This window comes from Carcharhinus amblyrhynchos, chromosome 1 (assembly GCF_965287045.1).
Source record: "Carcharhinus amblyrhynchos chromosome 1, sCarAmb.v2.hapA, whole genome shotgun sequence".
In the NCBI taxonomy this organism is placed as follows: domain Eukaryota; kingdom Metazoa; phylum Chordata; class Chondrichthyes; order Carcharhiniformes; family Carcharhinidae; genus Carcharhinus; species Carcharhinus amblyrhynchos.
In genome coordinates, this window is record NC_137324.1 from 163,846,499 (window position 1) to 163,868,674 (window position 22,176).

The 22,176-nt window shown below is 44.1% G+C and overlaps 1 protein-coding gene across 1 annotated transcript in view; it reads left to right on the top strand.

Annotated features, from left to right (window-relative positions):
- The first annotated feature begins 8,752 nt into the window (after positions 1–8,752).
- The window catches only part of LOC145346972 (uncharacterized), a 464,774-nt gene continuing 451,350 nt past the window's right edge, over positions 8,753–22,176 (top strand). The window contains exon 1 of the mRNA XM_080194876.1: positions 8,753–9,006. The gene's annotated coding sequence lies outside the window, so the exon portion shown is untranslated. The remainder of the gene's footprint in view (positions 9,007–22,176) is intronic.

Genomic DNA, 22,176 nt, shown 5'->3' on the forward strand with positions numbered 1-22,176 from the left:
CCGGTCTGGCCAACATGTGACTCCAGACCCACCGTAATATGGTTGACTCTAAACTACACTTCTGGAATGGCCACTCAGATCAATTAGGGACAATAATGGATGCTGGCTTTGCCAGCGATACCACATCCCTTGAAAAAATAAATTTAAAGAAGTTACAACTGAGTTCCAATACTTGACCTTTCTGATAATGATACCATGGATGCAGCAAATACAAGTTTTAATTATTTAGAGGCAGTATGTGGTGTTTTGACTTAAATGTTTGACAAATTTCCATCACTGTTGCCACTTACTGCTGTCAGATTTTAGCAAACCCATACCCACAGTGAGCAGTTTGAAATGTCTTGATGTGATTCTATGGTATTAATTGTTCTGATAAAATAAACAAATTACCTATTTGTAATACGTGAACAGCACTAACAGCATTACCATGCCATTCTGAGTATCTTTCCTCCTCCCTGTCTTCCTTTCTGGTTCGACCTCTGCCTGCCAGCTTTTCCTACTGACGCATCAATTTACATCAAGGCGGTTGGGTACAAGAAATCCTAACTATGATTTTTCACAGCGCATTCATGTATAAGCTACAGCCTTGAACCCGAAAGAATATGTCCCTGAATTGATTCAGTAAATGGAGTTCTCCATTTTCCAATGGCTTTTCGAGTCACTCTATTGTGACCAAAAGAAAAGATTATAATCATAAATATATATTAGTTGCTCATAGCTGAAGGGACTGTTGCTTCACGATATTGTCAGATGTATAAAATGATTACACATGCAGGCAACCCTATTCAACACCTACATATAAAATTCTAAAAATAAATGCTGTGTTAACGAGGGGTTAGGACTTGACATATTTTGAGGGTAACATTGAAGTGAGGAGGGGGGGAGTCAATATTGGGGAAAGGGATTCTGTAATTTTTGGCAGTTATTTGATCTTTGATATTGCCGTGACAGGTTGGAATGAGGATGATATAGAATTAATCATCCATTCTGCCCTTTATGCTGTACGTTAATCCCAATATCGGCAGAGTACTGCACCACTGATGTTTTTCTAATTCGTGCAGCTGCTTTTGTGGCCTCTGAGGAATACATTTGCGCTGAGCTCCAGGTTGCATTCACCTATGAACTCACAGGCATGACAAATAAATTTGAGACTGTTGAAACTGATTTCATGTTGGGCCATCCTAGGCAAGGCAGAGAAGAAAACTTCTTCACTTCACTCCTGAATAATTTCAAAGTCATGCAGGGTCACAACAGCACCAGTCACTTCCTGTTTGTGACTTGTAGAATCCCGTACAAACTGAAGTTTTGTTGCGACCAGCAGCGATAGTCAACCATCAACATTGTTCAACTGCCATGATACTCTTAGGATTGGCAAAGGGGAAGCAAAATGAAATTTGCAACTAATCAAAGGGAATCTCCAGGTAATTCTTCTGTAGCTCCACAGGTCAAATCACAGGCTACAGTGGCCAATTCACATTCTAAACACCATTAACTAATAATTTGCTCCCTTGCAGGCTTGAGAGGACATGGTGGACATTTGGTTTAGCCATCCACTGCCAGACCTTCTGAATGGACAAAATAAAGTACTATCATGTCCTGCTGTCATCTGCTGAAACTGTGCACTTCCCAGGATAAGTGTAAACATTATCCCCAGTCTGCTTTTCCTTGCTACAATCCATCTTCTTAAAAAAAATTAACCTTTGGTCTAACAAGCCTTGAAAACTACTTTCCCAACTCCAACCTCCCTTTCCTCTCCAAAATGCTTGAACCTGTCACTTCCCTTCAATCAGGTTTCTGCCCTTGCCATAAAACCAAAGTGGATCACATCAGTGTCACAAATGACTTTCTATGTAACTATGATGAAGGTAAACTATGCCTCCACATCCTCCTTGACCCAATCTGCAGCCCTTGACACAATTGACTATACCACCATCCATTGTCACCCAGCTGGGTGGGACTGCTCTCACCTGGTTCCATTCTTACCTATAAAATCACAGGTGGAGCATCACTTGCAATTGTTTCTCTTCCCTTTCTCTCTGATGACCCCTAAGGATCTATCCTTGTCCTAGCAACCCTATGCTCACTGACTCACATTGATCCCCAGTCAGGCAATGTCTTGATGTTAAAATTCTCATTCTTATTTTAAAATACCCCCATAGTCTTGTCCCTCCCTCTCACTGTCATTTCCTCCATTCCCACAGCCCTCTGAGATATCAGTGCTCATCTAATTCTAGCCTCTTGCTTCATCACTCCGTCAATAGTGACCAGGCCTTAAGCTGTCAAGGCCCTAAGGTGTGGGATTCCCTCCATACACTTCTCCTTTTCTCCATCTCACTTTTTTTTTCCTTTAAGATGGCCCTGAATGTTGTCTCAAGTGGTTCAGTGTCATATCTTTCATAAGAATGGAAGAAATAGGATGGGGAGGAGGCTGTTTGGCTTCTCGATCCTGCCTTGCCAATGAATAAGATCTGATTATGGTTAGCCCCACTTTCTGATCTACCCCCAGAACCCTCAACTCCCTTTTTCAGTCACTCTTAACCAGCGTTTATTTCCTATTACTAATTGCCCTTGAAAAGGAGACGGTGGGCTGCCTTCCTGAACTGCTGCAGTCCACGTGAAGCAGGTTCACCCACAGTGCTGTTAGGAAAGGAGTTCCAATGCTTTAACCCAGTGACAGTGAAGGGATGGTGCTATATTTCCAAGTCAGAATGGTTGGACGGGAACTTCCAAGTTGTGGTGTTACCATGTGTATGGTGCCCCTATCCTTCTAGATTGTAGTGGTTGTGTATTTGGGTAGCATGGTGCCACAGTGGTTTCCATTGCTGCCACACACGGGGGTGTGGGGGACAAGCTTCAGTGTTATTGCAAGGATATTGTCAGGGCCCTTAGCCTGTGTAGTATCAAGTGCCTCCAGCTGCTCCTTGTATCATGTGGAGTGAATTGAATTGGTTGAAGACTGACATCGATAATTCTCGGAGAACCTCTGGAGGAGGCCGAGGTGGATTATCCACTTGGCACTTTTGGCTTCAGCTTTATATTTTGCATTGATGTGCTGGGCATCCCCATCATTGAAGATGGGGACATTTGTGTAGTCTCGTCCTCCAGTGAGACCGGTAGATTTGTCCAACTCAGTCTTGAATATTCAATGATCCAGCCCACTGTTCTCTTGGGATAGAAAATTTCAACATCTAAAGACCCTGTGAGAGAACAATCTCCTCTTTATCTCCATCTTTAATGGAAAACCCCTTATTTTAAATCAGTGCCTCCCTGTTCCAGATATCCTGACGTGAGGGAAACAAACTCTCAGCATTTACATTCTCAAGCACACTCAGAGTTTAATATGTCTCTGTAAGATCACCTTTCATTCTTCTAAATTCCAGTGGGTAGAGGCCCAAGTTCCTCAACCTTTCCACATTAGACAACTCCTTCATCCCAAGGATCAACCTCCGATGCCAGTATATTCCTCAAATAAGGACACCAAACTGTACTCAGTATTCAAGGTCTGGTTTCACCAAATGCCCTGTATAGTTTTAACTGAACTTCCCTATTTGTATATTCCATCCACTTTCCCATAATGGCCAGCATTCCATCTATCTTCCGAATTACTTGTTGTACCTGCATGCTAGCTTTTTGTGAGCCACGTACAAGAACACTCAGATTCCTCTGTACTGTAGCATTCTGCAGTGTATCTTCATTTAAATATTCTGTTTTTCTGTTCTTACAATGTCACGTTTTCCTCATTATATTCCATTTGCTGAATTTTTATCCACTTGCCTACCTTGTCTACATCCTTTTACAGACTCTTTGGGCCTATTTTACCATTTTGATTCTAAGTGCTGGGTGGACTTGAAACTGGAAATGTTTCAGATCCGATGCGATGGTAAAATTGGGGTTCCTTGTGTCCTCCTTACAACTTGTTTTCACTGTGGTTTTTGCATCATTGGCAAATAACTTGTCCCCTTCATCCAAGTCATCAATCCAGATTGTGAATTTTTGAGGCTCCGGCACTGATCCCTGTGGCACCCCAGTAATTACAGTCTATCAACCTGAAAATGAACCATTAATCCTGACTGTTTCCTGGAAGTTAGCCAATCCATGCTAATATATATTATCTCCAACACATGATCTGTTATCTTGAATGGTATGGCACTTCATCTTATATTGTTTTCAGATGCTGCTGTGGTGCCTAGGGATGTTTTGTTACAGTAAGGGTATTATATAATTCTAAGTTGTTATTTATCTAGAAATATCTCAAAAACCTGTTTATTTCCAATGTAAATTACACATTAATCATAATTTTCATATGCCAGAGGACAAAGACTTTGAAAATAAATGCATCTTAGTTTGACTCTTTGCTTCTGAATTTGTTGGGCAGGACCTCTAGTCCTATCCTCTCCTCTTCAAATAACATGTTTCCTCTCAATTAAATAAGGGACTGAATATAAGTCAGATCTGGCTGGTTAAGCAAGCAAGTATGCACCATTGGACTGATCATCTTAGAATCATAGAATTCCTACAGTGCAGAAGGAGGCTGTTCCGCCCATCGAATCTGCACCAACGCTCCAAAAGAACATCTTACACCTACCCCTGTAACCCCACACATTTCCCATGGCTAATCCACACACCTTGGACAATGTGAGGCAATTTTAGCGTAGCCAATCCACCTAATCTGCACATGGGAGGAAACCCACACAGACCCAGGGAGAACATGCAAACATGACATAGACACTCATCCAAGGCCAGAATCAAACCTGGGTTCCCTGGAGCTATGAGAACAGCAGTGCTAACTACTGCACCACTGTGCTGACCTCTTGGTGCATTACAGCTGATCCTAAAGTTGACTCTGGTATGCAAGTGAAAGATGAGATTTGTATCTTTTTGAAACGGTGAGATTTGCGCAGTGGGCTAAAATGTACATAATTATTTGAAAATAGGACTCTAAAACTGTTGCCTTATAGGGCTGATTGAGCTGTAGCTAATTTGCAAATTTGAACTCTATATTAACAGTCTACATTTCACTGCAATTATTAAATTTGATGCAACATTGAGAGAATAAAACTATTGTGGTAATGGTTGACAATAAATATACAATTTGAAGAGAAGCAACATCATATGACAAATGGCACTGAGCTAAATATATTATGTTTTCCATCGATTGTTCGGGAAAATACAGTACACTTGTATATTTATTTAGGGTGTTTTTACCTTCCTGTGTGCTGTTTTTCATCCACGTGATCTGACAGCTCTGTTGATTGTGAAAAGGCCGCATGGTCTATATCAATGCAGCTATTGAACCTGATGTAAATTTAAGGAAGAGTTAGATTTTTAATTGGTAATGGGCTGAAGGGTTATGGGGAGAAGGCAGGAAAATGGGGATGGGGAGCATATCATAAGAAATAGGAGCAGGAGTAGGCCAACTAGCCCTTCGAGCCTGCCCCGCCATTCAATAAGATCATGGCTGATCTGTCGTGGCTCAGTTCCACATTCCCGCCCTCTCCCCATAACCCTTAATCCCCTCCCTCATCAAAAACCCATCAACCCGCGTCTTAAAAATATTTAGCGAGGCAGCCTCCACCACCTCAACGGGCAGAGAATTCCAGAGATTCACCACCCTTTAAGTGAAGAAGTTCCTCCTCAACTCTGTTCTAAACCACCCCCCCTTTATCTTGAGGCTATGCCCCCTAGTCCTACTATCCTTTCTGAGTGGGAAGAGTCTCTCCACCTCTATCCTATCCATCCCATTCATCATCTTATACGTCTCAATGAGATCTCCCCTCATTCTTCTAAACTCTAACGAGTACAAGCCTAATCTATTCAGCCTCTCCTCATAGCTCAACCCCCTCAACTCCGGCATCAGCCTAGTAAACCTCCTCTGCACTCCCTCCAAGGCTAAAATATCCTTGCGTAAGTACGGCGCCCAAAACTGCACACAGTACTCCAGCTGCGGCCTCACCAATGCCCTATACAGCCGCAGCAAGACCTCCCTACTTTTATATTCAATCCCCCTCGCGATGAAGGCCAGCATCCCATTCGCCTTCCTGACCACCTGCTGCACCTGCAAGCTGGGTTTTTGCGACTCATGCACAAGGACCCCGAGGTCCCTCTGCACCGTCGCCTGCTGCAGTTTTTCTCCACGTAAGTGATAATCCTTCCTACCATTATTCCTACCAAAGTGGACCACCTCGCACTTGCCAACATTAAATTCCATTTGCCATTTCCTGGCCCATTCGCCCAGCCTATCTAGATCCTTCTGTAGACTCTCCCCACCCTTCGCACAATTTGCCTTTCCACCAATTTTGGTGTCATCAGCAAATTTCGACACCCTACACTCGGTTCTCTCCTCCAGATCATCTATATAAATGGTAAATAGCTGAGGCCCCAGCACCGACCCCTGGGGCACTCCACTAGTCACCATCCGCCAATCCGAATAGCACCCATTGACCCCCACTCTCTGCCTCCTATTTGACAACCAGTCCTCTATCCACGCTAACACCCTACCCCCAACTCCATGCCCCCTGACCTTCTGTAATAACCTCTTGTGAGGTACCTTGTCAAACGCCTTCTGAAAATCCAGAAAGACCACATCCACTGGCTCTCCTCTATCCACCGCCCTAGACACATCCTCATAGAACTCCAGTAAATTTGTCAGACACGACTTCCCTTTAAGGAAACCGTGCTGCGTCTGCTCTATCAAGCAGTTCCCCTCAAGATGCCTCGCTATTTCCTCCTTGATGACGGATTCTAACATTTTACCTACAACAGACGTTAAACTAACAGGCCTATAATTCCCCGCCTTTTGCCTGGCACCCTTCTTAAACAACGGCGTAACATTAGCCGTTTTCCAATCTTCCGGCACTTCCCCGGAATCCAGCGACGTCTGGAAAATAACCACCAAGGCATCCACTATCACCTCCGCCATTTCTTTCAGGACCCTCAGATGCATTCCATCCGGTCCTGGGGACTTGTCCACAATCAGCCCCTCCAGTCTGTCGAGCACCACCTCTCTAGTAACAGTAATGTCATCGAGACCCTCCAGTCCTACCACCTTTCCATCTCTAATACCCGGCAAATTATTCACGTCCTCCTCCGTGAAGACTGAAACAAAAAAGTTATTCAAGACCTCTGCCATATCCCCATCCCCTACCACTAAGTCCCCCTTCTCATCCTCTAAGGGACCAACGTTCACCCTAGCCAGCCTCTTCCTTTTTATATATTTATAAAAACTCTTGCTATCCTTTTTTATATTAAGCGCTAGCCCAGCTTCATAGTTTCTCCTACCCTTCTTTATCAACTTCTTTGTCAATCTTTGTTGACATTTAAACCTCTCCCAATCCTCTTCTCGCCCACTACTCTTAGCTACTCTAAATTCCTCCGCTTTTAATTTAACACTTTCCTTCACCTCCTTCGTTATCCACGGCCTATTACCTCTCCTCCTACGGTCCTTTTTGACCATCGGAATAAATTTCCGCTGAGAAGGTGGAGCAGAATCGATGGGCCGAATGGCCTAATTCTGTTGATATATCTTATGAATTTATGTATTCTGCTGCCAGGAGGAACCCACAGAACCGCCTCCCCCCACCCCCGCCCCGGCACCCACACACACCTAACAGAACTGTGATATCTCAGCCTGCAGCAGTTCAAGAAAAAGAAATGACCCACTATCACCTCTCACTGCCACTAGGGATGGGCAATAGGCAGGGGCTTGGTCAGTGATGCCCACATCCTGGGAATGAATTTTGAGAACGTCGTCGTGGCCTCAGGAAAAATATAAAAGAAAACCTCGCTGCACTGGAACAAGGACGTGCAGTTGGTCCGATTAGCATGTTGCTCAATCCCATTTATTTAAGCCCTGCTTACAGCCATGTGATTTGGTGGGACCCATATTATAAAAGCAAGATCATATCCACAACTCTGTTTTATGTTTTGACTATTAAATTTAATGTCCAGTGATTTTTATTACGCAAAATTGCTGGACCCCACACTTTAAACCTTTAGAATAAATGTGACAGATTTTGCATTTGGTTCCTTAAAAAAAAACCCTCAGCATTTGATTTATCGCTGTCACATGTATTGGGATACAGTGAAAAGTATTGTTTCTTGTGCGCTGTACAGACAAAGCATACCATTCATAAAGTACATGGGAGAGAAGGAAAGGAGAGGATGCAGTGTATAGTATCATAGTCATAGCTAGTGTATAAAGAAAGATTTGTTTTGATTTATTATTGTCACATGTATTAGCATACAGTGAAAAGTACTGTTTTCTACACTGTACAGACAAAACAAAGGTTACAATATATGGTAAGTCCATTCAGATGTTGACTGTAATTCATTCCCATCCTGTATAGCGCTGTCTGGAGATTGTTTTTTCCTTATTTATTAGTAAGTAGACTTACATTAACACTGCAATGAAGTAACTGTGAAAACCCTCTAATCGCCACACTCCGGCGCCTGTTCAGGTACACTGAGGGAGAATTTAGCATGGCCAGCCATCATGTCTTTTGAACTGTGGGAGGAAACTCACGCAGACACGGGGAGAACTCCTCGCAGACAGTGACCCAAGCTGGGAATCGAATCAAAGTCCCTGGTGCTGTGAGGCAGCAGTGCTAACCACCGTGGCTGAAATGGAGGGGGGAGGGGTGGGGGCAGGAGGGAGGAAAGAGGTGTGTGTGCGGATGCTGGAGGTGTGCTGTTGCCTCTTTAAGGGGTGTGTAGCCTGACGCTGTGCGGATAGACTGAAGCAGATGGCTCTAGGGCTGCGCCTCTGTGACAGAGCGGCGCTGGGAGCTGTCCATAAGCTGAGCCTCTCTCTCCACAGAACACACTGAGAGAGTGTTGAAGGGGAGAGAGAAAAATGCAAGAAAATTACCTTTAATGTAACAGAACATTGCAACAAGAGAAAGGAAGCAGCTACATGAAATATCCATATGTATATATAAAGATACAGTAGTTTCATGATGAAGCTGCAGTTGGATTTTCTCCCAGTCCGGAAGCTGTTCGAGACATGAGGTTATTTTTCTTTTCTTTTTTAGTAAATATTTATGTGTCAGTTTCAAGACGCGAGGACAGTATGGCAAGTGAGTACCTGATATACCTGAGCTCTTTTAATGCAGAGGGAAGGACAGATAAGGAGAGAGAAATTCCTCAGCTTGGGCACGGTGCTTACAGATCACAGCAACACGTATTTTTCCTGAAATCGCCGGGTGTGTTCTTCGTCTGTGTTTTTATTTTTATATATATATATGCACAATCCTAACGCGCGCCGACACTTAACTGGGTGCAATGTGGATTAAAAAATACTTTAGAGATGTGTCAGCCAGCACGGTGTTATAATGTTAAGTAATGCGAAAGACATTGAGCAGGGGGTGGGGGAGGTTGCTTAGCTTTCGGTTTCCTGTGCTGGTTGGTTTCACCTATTCTACTAAATGGGTCTTTCTTTTTAAATTAAAAAAATCCCAAATATTCTCTTGGTGAATGTGATCTCCAAGCTCAGGCAGCACAGTGATGGTGCTGCAGAGGGATCTCTGCCTCTTGCAGACTGGGTTGATGGCAGGGTGGGGCCAACAGCTACTGCCATTCACGTTTTCTTTGCTGAAACTGAAAATGCTTTGACATCCTGCCATTGACATTATGTCTGCCCTCGTCGGAAATGCAGTATCTATATTTTTTTTTGTGGTCACCCCTAACAGCCTGTGCTATTCAGTCCTCAGGGAGGGGGAGGGCGGGGTGGGAGCAGAGTGTGCCACCTCCTTGACCCAGTGCAGGCTTGGCACGTCTTTTCTCACAAAAGTTATTCATTTTTTGTTGCTGCTGTTAATTTGGGGGCGGCACGGTGACGCAGTGGTTAGCACTACCACCTCACTGCGCCAGGAGACCCCGGTTCAATCCCAGCCGCGGGTCACTGTCTGTGTGGAGTTTGCACATTCTCCCCGTGTCTGCCCGGGTTTCCTCCGGCTGCTCCGGTTTCTTCCCACAGTCCAAAGATGTGTGGATTGGCCAGGCTAAATTGGCCCCTTAGTGTCAGAGTGATTAGCAAGGTAAATACGTGGGGTTACAGAGTAGGGCCTGGGTGGGATTGTTGTTGGTGCAGGCTCAATGGGCCGAATGGCTTCCTTCTGCACTGTAGGGATTCTATGATTCTTCAATTATTCGATGATTAATCAATGGTCTTTAGATTTATGGCTGAAAATGAAGGCCCTCGGTTGCTTAGATTGTCAATTAAAATTGAAAATGTTGCCCGTGAAACTTTAAAACATCAGGCTGATGTCACATTCTTCAGATGTTGAGCATCACCAAATTGTTATTAATTTTCTAATCATGTTTGTACTTGTGAACTTGTATCTGAGTGAAGGGATAATGAATGTGTCCGAACTGGATTGAATTGTGCATTATTTTAGCCACAACAGATAAATATGCATTGCACATTGGGAAATGCAAAAGAAAACAGGCTAACAGACATCTTGCGCTATGCATTGACCCAAATTATATTTCAATGAGAAACATATTTTCAAAAAAAAAGTATTGCTTTCTTTTAAATTAAAAGCAAAATCAGCACTCCAGAAATATTCTGGTCAGTTTAAGATCCATTTAGATCAAATGCTACTGTGCTGTTATGTTACTCATCTTCAAATATCATACTTTTATTTTTATTCTGGTTTTCTGTGTTTTTTAAATCATGCTTCTTGCCAGGAGAGTCTTCCTGATGCAATATTAGACCAAGAGGTAACCTGCTTATGGACAAATGACAGACCATTAAAGCTTTTTGGATGGGACTTAAGAACCACAGAGGTCAGAAGTATTGGCCTCGAAACCAACTATGCAACAAAATAGCTCTGAAATCAGGGAAGTGCTTTCTGTACTTGAAACACTCTTTCAGCAGAGTGAACGAATCTGCTAAGAATCTGACACAGTGACAGTTCACTGATTTGTTAATAACACTCAGGCCACAGTTGGTTTGACTGGATAGTTGGGTTAGTGATATTAACAGAGACAGACGTTGTTCAGTATTGCTCCAAACACGAGGTGGAATTTGAGTTCAAATAATGGCCTCCTACTGATTGGAAGCCAATTTAATCACCTTCACTTTCTGGTAGAGGTACACGTGGTACGTATGTGATCTGGAGCCACAATCCAAATATATGAGGGGCATGGCAGAAGTAGTGAGAACAGACACAATATTTAATAACATAAAACATACTCTGTAGCACCTAGGGAGTGGAAGCTTATGCAGTTCAAGTCCCAGTGAAATGAATGGAGGATCAATCTATACAACATTTCCTCTGCAGAAGCACAAACACTTAGGCAGTTGAGTTGGGTCTCTGAAATGTAAGAACATAGCAGAAGATTGTAAGTATTTCAATTCAGTTAATTTTATTGCAGTACTTCAACCCAGAGGTTGGTGTGCACTTTGCTTCTCCTTTTTTCATGTCAGTGGCTAATTGTGATTGGTGCTGGTTAGATCAAGGGTTCAAACTGCTAACATATGCAGATTAGAAATAGCAATGGATTTGATGATTCAAATATATTCAAATAATGCGTGCGCAGGAGACATTTAAGAAAATTATATTTACCTCGGAAATAATAAGGGAATAATTTGCTCTAATGAAATTAGGTCGATTACATTATTGATTTTATTCTTAATCATCCACATCATGTGGATTTCACTAGAGTTCTAATGTTCATTGCCCATCCCTAAGTTCCCTTGTGAATGTGGCGGTGAGCTGCCTTCTTGAACCACTGCAATGTACGTACACGCAGAGTGCTGTTAGGGAGGGAATTTCAGGATTTTGACCCAATGACAATGAATGAGCAGCGATAGATTTCCAAGCCAGGATGGTGAGTGGCTAGGAGGGACTTCCAGATGGTGGTGTTGCCATGTATCAGCTGCCCTTGCCCTTCTAGATTGTAGTAGTTGTGGGTTTGGAAGGTGATGTCCCATAGATGGTACACACTGCTGCTACTGTATGTACATTGGTGGTGAGGGAATGATTGTTTGTAGAAGGGATACCAATCAAGTGGGCTGCTTTGTCCTGGATGGTGTCAAACTTCTGGAATGTTGTTGGAGATGTACTCAACCAGGCAAGGGGAGAGTATTCCATTACACTCTTGACTTGTGCCTTGACAGGCGTTGGGTAGTAAGGAGGTGAGTTACTCGCCACAGGATTCCTATCCTCTGATCTGCTGTTGGAGCCACAGTACTTATATGGCTAGTCCAGTTCAGTTTCTGGTCAATAGTTGAGGTTATTTGTGAAGGTCCACTTTCTCAACCTTGCCCCTCACCTATGGTGTGGTGATCCTCAGGTTAGATCACCACCAGTCAGCTCTCCCCCTCAAAGGAGAGAGCAATCTGTGGTCATCTGGGACTCTGGCTAACTCCCAAGGTGTAGATGTTGATTCAGTGATGGTACTGCCAATGAACATCAAGGGGTGAAGGTTAGATTCTCTCTCAGTGGAGATGGCCATTGCCTGGAACTTGTGTGACACAAATGTCAGTTGCTGCTTGTCATCCCAAGCTTGTCATCCAGGCCTTGTTACATTTGGACATGGACTGTTTTAGTATCTGAGGAATCACAAATGATGCTGAACATTGTCCAGTTATCAGCAAACATCATGCTTTGACCTTATGATTTAAAGGAAGGTCATTGAAGATACAGGGGAAGATGACTGAGCCTAGGAAAGCAAATTTGAGTTATTGATGAGTGTTGCAGTTTCGAACATAATAGTATCAAATTTCCTTAAAGACAGATAAGATGTACAAACGGTTTTAATATATTTTATGTCTATTACTGCATAATGAGCTTTCTTTGAAAAAGGTATTTAATGGAAATGGAATAAGCCAAATCATTATTGCTAAATCATGTAATGAGAGGGCACTATACGTCCAGTTGTGAAGATGACAGTAACTTTTTCATTTTATCCAAGATTTATACAGTCACCTTTGCATGTGGAAATACTTCACAAATCTCTTCACTAACAATTACATTCTGTCTCTGTGTGCTGAGGATGAATAGTAATTGTAACAAGATTTATGGTGCAAGCTCTTGCAAATTTATAACTATTTGCGTTTAAACCTTGTGCCATTAATTCAAATTAAATTCTTGGTCTGAAAACACAGTCCCAAAATTATAAGATGGGCACGAGTATTTTACTCATTAAAATATCATACTCAAAAACTAGAGTGTGCAGGATCAATTTTTTATATCTGTGTTAAATATTCTACCAAAGGCTTTCTTGGGCCAGTAAGGTCATGCAAAATGCATCGCTAAGGTTCTGTCAACAGTGCAATCAATTGAGTAATTATTTGATAATGGGGTAAGTGTGTGTGGCAAAAAAATTGACATTCTTAGAATTTTTGAAAAATATGCAGAATTGCCATTGAATGTTTGCATTGTGCGGGCTACCTATTTGGCCTTAGTTGCATTGTATTATGCAATGTACATTGGGAATTTTCACCAGGACATTAAAAATACATGTTGAAAGGGCTGTGTTAGCGCTATTTGCTTATGTAAGATGAAGACTGGCTGTGGGCAAACAGCATGCACAGTCACTGAATAATCATAATCCTGCAGTGACTTTTGTAGAATAAACCAAATCTCAGACAAGTCAGGTTTCCTTTAACAAAGGTTGCTATTGGCAATGTGTTTTCTGCCTTTTTCTAAAGTGAGTATTAAATCAGATCGCAGAACATAGGATATGGGAGCAGAATTAGGACATTCGGCCCATCAAGTCTTCTCCGCCATACAATCATGGCTGATATGATTCTCATCCCCATTCTCTTGCCTTCTCTCCATAACCCTTGATCCCCTTATTAATCAAGAACCTATCCATCTCCATCTTAAAGACTCCCGATGACCTGGCCTCCACAGCCCTCTGTGGCAATGAGCTTCACAGATTCACCACTCTCTGGCTGAAGAAATTCCTCTTCATCTCAGTTTTAAAGGAGCATCCTTTTATTCCGAGGTTGTGCCCTCGAGTTCTGGCCTTTCCCACTAGTGGAAACATCCTCTCTACATCCACTCTGTCTAGACCTCTCAGTATTCTGTAAGTTTCAATTAGATCCCCCCTCATTCTTCTTAACTCCATGAGTATGGACCCAGATTGCACAACTGCTCCTCATATGACAAACCCATCATTCCTGGGATCATTCTTGTGAACCTCCTCTGGACGCCCTCCAAGGCCAGCACAGCCTTCCTTGGGTATGGAGCCCAAACTGGTCACAGTATTCCAAATGTAGGCTGACCAGAGCCTTATACAGGCTCAGCAGTACATCCCTGCTCTTGTATTCTAGCTCTCTAGAAATGAACACTAACATTGAATTTGCTCTCCTAACTGCCAACTGAACCTACATGTTAACCTTAAGAGTGTCCTGAACCTGAACTCCCAAGTCCTTTTGTGCTTCAAATTTCCAAAGCTTTTGCCCATTTAGAAAATTGTTTACACCTCTGTTTAATCATAGAATCCTACAGTGCAGAAAGAGGCCCTTTGGCCCATCGAGTGTGCACAGAACACAATCGCACCCAGGCCCTACCCCCCATATCCCTACATATTATACCCACTAATCCCGCTAACCTACACATCCCTGGACACTAAGGGGCAATTTCTTAGCATGGCCAATCAACCTAACCTGCACATCTTTGGACTGTGGGAGGAAACTGGAGTACCCAGAGGAAACCCACGCAGATTCGAGGAGAATGTGCAAACTCCACACAGACAGTGACCCGAGCCGGGAATTGAACCCAGGACCCTGGAGCTGTGAAGCAGCAGTGCTAACCACTGTCCTACTGTGCCACCCATTCCGCCTGTGTTCTTCCTACCAAAGCGCAGAACCTCACACTTTCCCACATCGTATTCCATCCGCCACTTCTTTGCCCATTCTCCTAACCTGTCCATATCGTTCTGCAGCCTTCCCACTTCCTCAACACTATGTGCCCCTTTACAGATCTTTGTATCGTCCATAAATTTAGCAACCGTATCTTCAGGTCCATCTTCCAGACCTTTAATTACCTCTGCCCAAGAATTTTCTTTCCTCAGAGAGGGGTGCCACTTAAGATGAAGGTTTATTTTCTTCCAAGGTGAACATCTGATCTGTTATGTGCAGGAATAATTTTTTCCACACTGTAGTACAAAAACAAGTCATTTAGCCCAACATTCCCGTACTAGCTCTTAGCTTGAACCCAGAACAAATCCCCACCGCCTTGCTCTTTCTCTCAGTTTTGCATCTATCTTTACTTTATACGTTCACCAATTCTGTCATTTAACAAAGCAAGTTTCTTCTTCAAATAGGAATACATTCCACATTCCAACAGCCTGCTCTACATCAAGAAATTTCTCCTGCTTTCTCTCTTTCATGATAATTTTTAATGAATGAACCTTGTCAGTGACTCCTCAACCAACAGAAATAGTCTTTTCTGCATTCAGTTGATCAAAACTTTTAAACTTCACTCTCAAATTTTTTAAATTTAATGTCTATTTATTAGTGTCGTAAGTAGGCTTACATTAACTTTGCAATGAAGTTACTGTGAAAATCCCCTAGTTGCCACAGTCCGGTGCCTCTTTGGGTACACCGAGGGAGAATTTAGCATGGCCAAAGCATGTCTTCAGTACTGTGAGAGGAAACTGCAGCACCTGGAGGAAACCCACGCAGACACGGAGAGAACATGCAGGTTCCGCACATGATGACCTAAGCTGGGAATCGAAACCGGGTCTCTAGTGCTGTGAGGCAGCAGTGCTAACCACTGTGCCCCAAGTTATGTCAAGCCTCTCTTTGTAACTGCAATTTTCTACTTGCCTTTGCAATCTTATTCGCTTTCTGCTCAGAGTACTCTTTATTACAGGAAGCATTCTGTTCATTAAATTAAACTTTCAGATACATTATAGATATACAGCAAACACAAGTTTATATACAGGTATGTGGGGATGCTGTAGATGCAGTGTGCAAGCACAGAATTTGGTAACAACCTGAAGATCAATATGTACGAGGCTCTGAAATTGAACAGTAATTGCATAGCAAGCTTAAAACATTCAATTTTGTGAGATAGTCGCTGAAGGACAAGAGGGAAACCAGCGACTTGAGAAAGGATAGCTCCATAGAATAAATCTCTCATCCCCTATTCATCTTCTTGCTGCATCTATTTTATGAGGGCCCAATTCTTTACCAATCCCCCTGAGGGCCCTTTGCTGCAACCTAGACATTTGCACATGGAACGGTCTCCATAATAAGGGCTCTTTATTTTTCACTGCAAGATGTTCTATCAGTCCCTAGAGTTTTGAGGTGGTACACTTGACAATGGTTATTAGTGTGCAGCACTGTCTATGGATTCCTAGATTTGGCAAGTTGTATATTCATAGTGGTAATCAGCTTTGGGAAGAGTTCCCCCCCCGTCAATCTCCTGGTCTTTCATCCAGAAAAGGTTTGATTGCAAGTGTTCAATTTCACAGGATACATGGAGAAATTCAGTGCCAATGTTTTGTGCAAATATAAAGGGCTCCAATATGTATTTAGAGCACATGCAAGTTCAGCTGAATTTGTTTGTTTCCAGTTTCTATCTCTGCCAAAGTTACGGACTTCTAGGATTGAATCTGCCTAATTGCAGGTCAGAAACCATGTCTGCAACATTTTCTGATGAGATTGCGGGACAATTTGCAAAAAGCCTCTCTATAAGCCTTACCATTTTTTCCCCTTGTGTTTGCAGGCTTCTTGCCATTTTACTTGGGGATTGATGAGATTTGTGCTTAATTCCTCAATGTTGAAGTGTGTATGATTAATTTGTAGATGTTTAAATAAACCTTTATTCGGAATAGTATGTTTCAATTCCACTTAATCAAAGCTGCAATAGCCTAAATCTGCAACACAGAGTCAGACACAGTTGGGAAGACTCCAGGGGCCATTTGGGTCAACAGGAACCAAATGTGGAAGACCCGCGCCCATTTCCAACAGATTCAATTATTGGAACGGTCGGGGTGGGGGGGACTCAGTGCTTGAGTTCAAACAGACCCCGTTTTGGCTGGTCCAAGGTTCTTAACCTGCAATGTGGGGACCATGAATTGACAGAGTAGACATGAATGATCTTGAAGGGAAGATAAGGTTTGTATACCTGCTGTGATCTGAAGTTTGATAAATGCCCTTGTCTTTAAACTTTAATCAGGCTTCAGCTATCAATTAGTGTTAAGAGAACCTTTTGCTGGACAGCTTTGATTGACAGGGACAGTTTAGGAAAAAAAGTAGCAATCTGATAATACGGTTTGAATAGAGCTATTTGTTGACATTGTCCTAAAGGCAATTGGCATGAATCCTCGGCTTAGTTTCAAAAGCTGAACTATCTCAGTAGGGGTCCTGAGTTCACCGTTTGTTTAACAGTTTAGAGAGGCTATTAAGGAAGTAGTTGTCTTTGAGATGTTCTGAATAGAAGTTTGTTTTTATAAGAGATTAACCAGTTGAGATTTAAAAGCTTTGAATGGATTTTATGAATGGAGTTTTTTTCACAATCAAGTAGGAATGCGAGCTTGATTAGATTGTTAGAAGTTTGTTTTGTTCATCTCTATATGCCTCCTGAGTTCTGCCTATGGTGGGGTAATTGCCTTTTGAGGTGCCGTGGAAGGTATGAACATCCATGGGGTCTTATGAGTTGGCATTATGTTGGCATGGAAGGTATGAGGGACCGGGTGGCGGGGTGAGGAGGTAAGGGCTGAGGACTAGAGGGACAAACAACTGAGACAAAGTCTCAGAGAGCTGAGATGGACCTTCTAACTGGTCTGCCTCAGAACTTGCCTGCCCTCATGGCAGCCTACACTCTGCTTCTGAGTTCAGCAAGTCAAGGTCTATCCCATAGGTCCCTTCCAGAACAAAGATTTCACTTTTTGGGGTACTTTACCTTGGTGGGTGTGGCAAGTCGGGAAATTGCCAAACTCGAGACAAAAATCGAATCCACGGTGTGTGAATACATCCAGAGCTACTCGTGGCAGTAAATCTGTGTAGCTAATCTCAGTAATAGGATTGTACCACATAGGAACATGAGAGTTAAACATAGATCCCTCGTTTCATTTCTATACCTTTTCAGTGGAAGAGCTGTGCAAATTTTACAGTAAAGTGCAATTCACTTGTCAAGGGAAAAAGGGAGAAGGCAGGGTTGATAAGCATGCAGGCTTTATTGTCTATATGCCACCACTCTGGGGAATCTAGCCTGAACACACAAGCCTGACTGTGTTTGATAATTGCATCAATGCGCATATTCCCACTGACTATCTGTGGACAGGATGGCTTTTGCATGTGCATTTTGTTTTAGGGTGGATGCTAATTACCCGTCAAAGTAGAATTCTAGTAAATGTACAAAGGTTATATTTCTAAATGGTAATGCTGAAGTGGTTGTTGAATCTTTTGAGCAGGAGAGTATTTCCTGGCTTCTCCAGTTATTGAATTATTTTAAGTTTAGAAATAGCCAAGAGCCTTGCCGTTCCAGCTCACTAAATCAGAAAGGAAAAATTATGTAAATAAGCGATTACTGACCTTCAGGGGCAGCACTAAGACCTTGCGGCTCAGAGTAAGGATGCTTAATGCAAAGTAATAGCTGATCTCTGATCATTTTCAGCTGCTCTTATGTTTAACGTGAGCATGTGTTTTCATGACAATACATGAACATGTTTGGCTCCAGATTAGGAAGGAGTATTTAGCATCCTTATCTGGTTAATATAAAAGCTCCACCCTGAGCCTTAGCGCAAAATCTCCTCCAGCAAACACTGCTAACCACCTTTCTTTTAATACAGAGGTGCAGCTCCTCCCCCCCATTCATTCTCCACCCCCCATCCTCTTCACCCATTCTCCACCTCATCCTCCCACTCATTCCTCACCCCCATTCTCCACCCTCAAATCCCCCCACCCATTCTCCGCTCCCACCCCCCCACCCATTCTCCACTCCCATCCCCCCCACCCATTCTCCACTCCCATCCCCCCCACCCATTCTCCACTCCCCATCCCCCCCCACCCATTCTCCACTCCCCATCCCCCCCCACCCATTCTCCACTCCCCATCCCCCCCACCCATTCTCCACCTCCCCATCCCCCCCACCCATTCTCCACTCCCCATCCCCCCCACCCATTCTCCACTCCCCATCCCCCCCCACCCATTCTCTACTCCCATCCCCCCCCACCCATTCTCCACCTCCCCATCCCCCCCACCCATTCTCCACTCCCCATCCCCCCCCACCCATTCTCCACTCCCCATCCCCCCCCACCCATTCTCCACCTCCCCATCCCCCCCACCCATTCTCCACTCCCCATCCCCCCCACCCATTCTCCACTCCCCATCCCCCCCACCCATTCTCCACTCCCCATCCCCCCCCACCCATTCTCCACTCCCCATCCCCCCCCACCCATTCTCCACCTCCCCATCCCCCCCCACCCATTCTCCACTCCCCATCCCCCCCACCCATTCTCCACTCCCCATCCCCCCCCACCCATTCTCCACCTCCCCATCCCCCCCACCCATTCTCCACTCCCCATCCCCCCCCACCCATTCTCCACTCCCCATCCCCCCCACCCATTCTCCACTCCCCATCCCCCCCCACCCATTCTCCACCTCCCCATCCCCCCCACCCATTCTCCACTCCCCATCCCCCCCACCCATTCCCCAATCCCCCCCCCACCCATTACTCCACCTCCCCATCCCCCCACCCATTCTCCACTCCCCATTCCCACCCACCCCCACCCATTCTCCACTCCCCATTCCCCCCACCCATTCTCCACTCCCCATCCCCCCCACCCATTCTCCACCTCCCCATCCCCCCCACCCATTCTCCACCTCCCCATCCCCCCCCACCCATTCTCCACCTCCCCATCCCCCCCACCCATTCTCCACTCCCCATCCCCCCCACCCATTCTCCACTCCCCATCCCCCCCCACCCATTCTCCACCTCCCCATCCCCCCCCCACCCATTCTCCACCTCCCCATCCCCCCACCCATTCTCCACCTCCCCATCCCCCCACCCATTCTCCACTCCCCATCCCCCCCACCCATTCTCCACCTCCCCATCCCCCCCACCCATTCTCCACCTCCCAATCCCCCCCCACCCATTCTCCACCTCCCAATCCCCCCCACCCATTCTCCACCTCCCCATCCCCCCCACCCATTCTCCACCTCCCCATCCCCCCCCACCCATTCTCCACCTCCCCATCCCCCCCACCCATTCTCCACCTCCCCATCCCCCCCACCCATTCTCCACTCCCCATCCCCCCCACCCATTCTCCACCTCCCCATCCCCCCCACCCATTCTCCACCTCCCCATCCCCCCCACCCATTCTCCACCTCCCCATCCCCCCCACCCATTCTCCACCACCTCATCTCCCCCATCCATTTTCCACACCTAATCCCCCCCCCACCCATTCTCCACCCTCATCTGCCCACCTATTCTCCACCCCTCATTCCCCTTACCCATTCTGTACTTCCCATCCCTCCACACATTCTCCACCCCCCACACGTTCTCCGTAGCCTCCCCGCCCCCCCCATCTGCCCCATAACAATTTCTCTCCATCCATTTTCAACACCACCCCCACCCCTCCCGCCTCCCCCCCAGAACAGCATTGCAAATGGGAAAAATCCTGGCTAGTTGAGAATTACCCAACAAGGGGAAGGCATGAAGTATTTAATGAGAAACTTTTTAATTAATCCAAAATAAACTGTGTTCACTTAACTTGCAAGATCATTTATGATACTGCTTTCTAAAAATTGAAATTGACAGTCTTTGCATTGTTAAGAACTGTTGCAATCTGTAGAAACAACAATTTACTGGTAATGTCAAAACTGCAGGAAGCATTGCCATGATGCAGTGACCGATTTAGTAAGAGCGATATGAAAGTTTACTGATGTTATAAAGTGGGACATAATTGAGCTTTGCCCATAAATGCCTTGGGATGTTTCACAGGGGGTACTATCTTCTTTCAACTGGCTCTAGAAGGACAGTAACAGAAGAGGATGCAATGCTGACCAAGATAGATATCTTAAATAATTTTAACCTGATACGCTTTACTTGCTATTTTGTCCCAGTATAGGCTCTGGATAATATTACTCACAATAAGTGGCTGTGGTGGAAGAATCACTCCATATTAGTCTTTAAGTTCAAGCTGGTTTATTGTAAGACACTTCCTCACTGCTACTAACCCACAAGAAGCACCCCCCCATGGTGTTCCATCTCTCTCTCTATTTATATTACAATCGATGTCACATGTTTGACTAGCAATTCTCTTAGTATGTTAATTGCCACACACTGTGGTTACTAGTTCTTTGACAGATAAATCTCTCATCTTTACTGTCAATTTCACATTTCAGCAACCTGCCTACTAATATTTGAAATAATGGGACCAAGCGCAAGTATCATGGGAGGAGGTGGACAATCAGATGTGTTTCAAGTGAAAAAGGGAGCATGATGAGGCTGTGTACTGTCCCCCGAATTATTCAATTTGTGCACAGAATAGCTATTCAGAAAACTAGAGATATTTCCAGCGATAAAAATCGAAGACAAGAACACAACAAACTTGTGTTATGCTGACGACACAGTGTTACTTGCAGCATTGAAGGAGGCCCTATCAAGTATTGTAGATTAAGTTAAAACTAGAGGTTTAGAATATGAATCGAGTATGAACATCAAAAAGACAAACATAACGTATGTTAGATGGAATGCATCAGAATAACCGAAAATGAATGTTGAAATGGATGGTGTCACACTGGAACAAATAGGTCGGTTTGTCTATTTAAGACAAATGCCAACAGAAGGTGACAGATATGATGCAGAAGTTAGAATAAAATTTAGAGAGAGCCAGAAGTAATTTTGTGAAGATAAAGGCTGTGTTAACAACATGAAAACTCAAGATTGTAGCAAGGAAATAAAACTCATAAAATGCTGTGTTCACTTTCTTGTATGACTCAGAAACTTGGAGGATAACAAAGATCTGTGCAAAATGGGTGCTAAGATGTATGTTGAGAATTACATACACAGTCTACAAGACAAATGAAGAGATACTTGAAATGGCAATGGTGAAAAGAAATCTTTCAAAAGTGACATCCAGAAAAATGTTTTAATTTGGACCACTTGATCAGAGCTGAAAAGTTACAGCAATCTCATCTAGAGGACAAAGTGGAGGGGAGCAGAAACAGGGGTTGATCTAGGTGTGTTTAGATGACAGAAGTCATAG